At 34.0% G+C, this 4111-nt stretch overlaps 1 long non-coding RNA gene across 1 annotated transcript in view; it reads left to right on the top strand.

Annotated features, from left to right (window-relative positions):
- The window catches only part of LOC147031193 (uncharacterized), an 88660-nt gene extending 85209 nt beyond the window's left edge, over window positions 1-3451 (top strand). Inside the window, exon 6 of the long non-coding RNA XR_015056722.1 lies at window positions 3249-3451. This is a non-coding gene — a long non-coding RNA (uncharacterized LOC147031193). The remainder of the gene's footprint in view (window positions 1-3248) is intronic.
- Window positions 3452-4111: the final 660 nt, after the last annotated feature.

Below are 4111 nucleotides of genomic sequence, written 5' to 3'. Positions count from 1 at the left end.
AAATTAGTAATTTGAATATTGGGTTACTGAATTGATTCACCAATAAAGCTATAAGCCAATTTTTATTTTATTTTATTTTGTTAATACCAACAGGTCAAAGGTTGAGGTTGCATAAAATATCAATGCCAGTCATATCAATGTGTCAGTGACTCAGTATGACTCAATTCATCGAGTGTAAGCTGTGTTCTGTCAAGAAGGTCAAAGGTCAATGTCACAAAATCAATTTCCATCTGATTGACTTGAAATTTGACCAGGGTCTTGGTCACTGAAGCCTATTGCTTTTGAGGTCAAAAGGTCAAGGTTGCCTAAAATCATTGTTTTTTTTCTGTTTGTCATATTTAGCATACAGTAAAAAGAAGTCTGAATACAAAGCGGATGCAGACGTGGATGGGCTTTGCATTTTCAGATGCTTTCTACTTATTTTTATTGGAAGAGGTACACAGATGCAAGGATATACAAGGATGCAAACAGATATACAAGGCTATACATACGGATAGATAAGGATTAAACAGGGTTTTACACAAATACAAGAATATACTAAGGATAGACAAGGATGCACAAGGATGTACATAAGGAAGGATAAGAATGAAATGAGGTTTTACACAGATATACATGGATATACGAAGATATACAAGTACATACAAAGGTACACAAACACACCTGTGATATATCAACAGCACATTGATCAATTAATCATTTATCCACTTGAGAAAATAAAATGCTTTCAATATTACCACACATGACACTTCAATAAATATGCCATGGAAAAATTGAACACTGGAAAAGCCTTCCATACTTGTATGATTTTAACCAAATGATGATTGGGTATTTCAAAAGGTATACATTTAAAATGGTATTTTTTTTTTAATCATGCACCTCATAGATAAAATCAATAAATGTTGGAGTTTCTGTGAAATATAAACATTATATGATAAACAGTCAGCTAAATAAGTTGTGTTAATTTTCAAATTGACATTCAAATCCTACCGTTATTCAAAGTTAAATACCATCTGTTATAAAACTGAATATGTACCTGGTTAAAAGTTAATGCCCACCTTTTATAAGCCTGACTTCACACATGTTTATAAACATTAAATCCCACCTTTTATAACATTTAAATCCCACTTATTATAAAAGTGAAATCCTACCTGTTATAAAAGGTTATTCCCTTCTTTTATAATAGTTAAATCCCACCTGTTAAGAAATTTAAATTCATACTGTTATAAAAGGTAAAAGTTAAATCCTTCTTGTTATAAAAGTTAAATCCCACCTATTATAAATGGTAAATCCCACCCTTTAAAAAAAGTTAAAATCACACTGTTATAAAAGGTAAATTCATGCTGTTATAAAAGTTAAATCCTTCCTGTGATAAAAAATGATATCCCACCTGTCATAAAAGATAAATTTATACTGTTATAAAAGATAAATTCATACTGTTATAAAAGGCAAATCCCACCTTTTATGAAAGTTAAATTCCTACTTGTTATGAAAGATAAATTCATACTTTTATAAAAGATAAATCCCACCGCTTATAAAAGATAAATCCCACCGCTTATAAAAGTTAAATCCTACCTGTTATAAAAAGTTGAATCGCACCTGTTGTAAAAGATAAATTCATACATGTTAGAAAAATTAAATTCCTTCCTATTATAAAAAGTTAAATCCCACCTTTTATGAAAGTTAAATTCCTACCTGTGACAAAAGTGACTTTAAAACAGTATGAATTTGAAATTCCTACCTGTTTTAAAGTCAGTCAAATTCATACTGTTATAAAAAGTAAATTCACCTTTTATAAAAGTTAAATCCTACCTGTTATAAAAAATGATATCCCACCTGTTATAAAAGATAAATTCATACTGTCATAAAAGTCAAATTCATACTGTTATGAAATTCAAATTCATACTGTTATAAAAGGCAAATCCCACCTTTTACGAAAGTTAAATTCCGACCTGTTATGAAAGATAAATTCATACTTTTATAAATGATAAATCCCACCGCTTATAATAGTTAAATCCTACCTGTTATAAAAGATAAATTCATACATGTTAGAAAAATTAAATTCCTTCCTATTATAAAAATTTAAATCCCACCTTTTATGAAAGTTAAATTCCTACCTGTTACAAAAGTCAAATTCATACTGTTTTAAAGAAAAATTCATAATGCTTTAAAGATAAATTCATACTGTTATAAAAGTCAAATTCATATGTTATAAAAAGTAAATCCCACCTTTTATGAAAGCTAAATTCCTACCTGTTTAACAGTCAAATCCCTTTGTGTTATAAAAATTAAATCCCAACTGTTCGAAAAGTGATATCCGACCTGTTATATTTCACCTTTAAATTGTGATTTATCAACTCGCGGGAGGAATGTTGGGATGAGGGAAGGTAGGGAGGGATGAGTAAGTCCACGTGTGAAGTAATAATTCACTCAATTAAAAATTAACAAATATACACAATTTTAGCATGACTCTCCTCAAAAAATCAATGCTCAACAAACACTCATTTTATTCTTACACTTACATGTTAGGCCATGGAGTTACTGATCTTGTCATGCTTACAATTCCCATTCAGTGACCATCCAAACGTGTAGGAAGAGTTTTCAGAACGGGGCATGATAAAAGAAGACTGATGAAGAGTTTTCTCTCCAATCTTTCATCTCCCCCATTTCACTCAAGTCATCACTTTGTGATGAATCACCAAAGAAAGAAATGATGGAGAAAGAGAAAAAAAAAATCACCCCCTGCAGCATCACTGTAACCAGAGCCATTTGTTTGGTCCTCAAGCGCTTTTGTGACACTTTAACCCCAGAAAAAGAAGGGAAGGTTCGACAAAAGTTTCGATGGGTTCTCATTGATACCTTTATTCGATCATGTCAGTTTTCCTTCAGTGGTCATTACCAACCCCTCATGGTTGGTTACTACATCAGGTCTTTTGCAAACCATGAAGAGAAATTTTGAACATTGCGGTGCTTGAATCTATCCTCAGTGCTTTTTGGTTATCCCTGGTGTCATGTCGATCCCTCGTGACGTGTCTGTCCCTCGTGTTACGTCCATCAATATATTCGCTTCTCACCTGAATGGTGCATTCGTTATGTGGGAGCATGGCGGGACTCTTCTGAGGGAATAAATGGCAGAATGTTACATTTCGCTCAAATTAAAACCATAACGCATGAAAAACATGTTAAAATAACCTCGTCAGAGAACCAAGGGAAGAGATTGATTGATTGATTACACGTCGTTTCATTCACAGGCTGAAGCAGCGAGGTGATTGGGAAGAGTGCTGTGGGTGCCCCCTGGTGGCAGTTGCTGGGATGACCGACATTTTCATCCAATTTTGTGTTTGCTGGTGTTTTCTGGAAAGGGCCATCATCAAGTTTTCCGACATTTCGACATAAACAGTTCATGTATGAACCTTATGTTTGACTAGAGCAACATGATGGTGTTATGACACACACAGACACAATCATTATATATATATATATATATATATATATATATATATATATATATATATATATATATATATATATATATATATATATATATATATATATATATGGTTGAGGAAGAGCGAGAGCAGAATGGAGGGGAACAAAATGGAAAGGGGGAAATTCTAACAGCAGAGCGGAAACAAAAGTGAGATCAAGGGGAAGGGGAGAAGGACACATGGTGGTGAACAAGCTGCACACAAGCTGAATTAAATGCAGCAAGAAGAGGATGAGGAAGGGGAAGGTGGGGATGAAACAGAAAAGGAACAAACCAACCGACAAAGAACAAACGAAAAGAGGTTTGGGAGAGGGGGAGCGTGGAGGTGGGGAATCCCAATAATTTGGATAAAGGGAGTGCTTGAGAATGGGGACATTTGGGAGTAGAGATCGTGAGTATAAATGCTGAATAACCTGAGGTAGTGGTGAACAGCTGTTGTGAAGTGCTGGAAGGAAGAGTGGGATGGAACAGACTGGGGAAGTTGGTTTCACAGGTGAAAGAAAAGAGAAACAAATGAGTGGAGTTTAACAAAAAGAGGGTTACTGGTAGACAACGTGCATCTTGCAGAAACCGAGGGGGAACAGAACCATGGTCCAAGAGTGAAAATTATTTCGTGTTTAACGTTCA

Source organism: Eptatretus burgeri, chromosome 3 (assembly GCF_056783735.1).
Source record: "Eptatretus burgeri isolate ZD-2024b chromosome 3, Ebu_testis_v1, whole genome shotgun sequence".
NCBI classification, from domain to species: Eukaryota; Metazoa; Chordata; class Myxini; order Myxiniformes; family Myxinidae; genus Eptatretus; species Eptatretus burgeri.
This window is presented reverse-complemented; position numbering and strand designations above follow the sequence as displayed.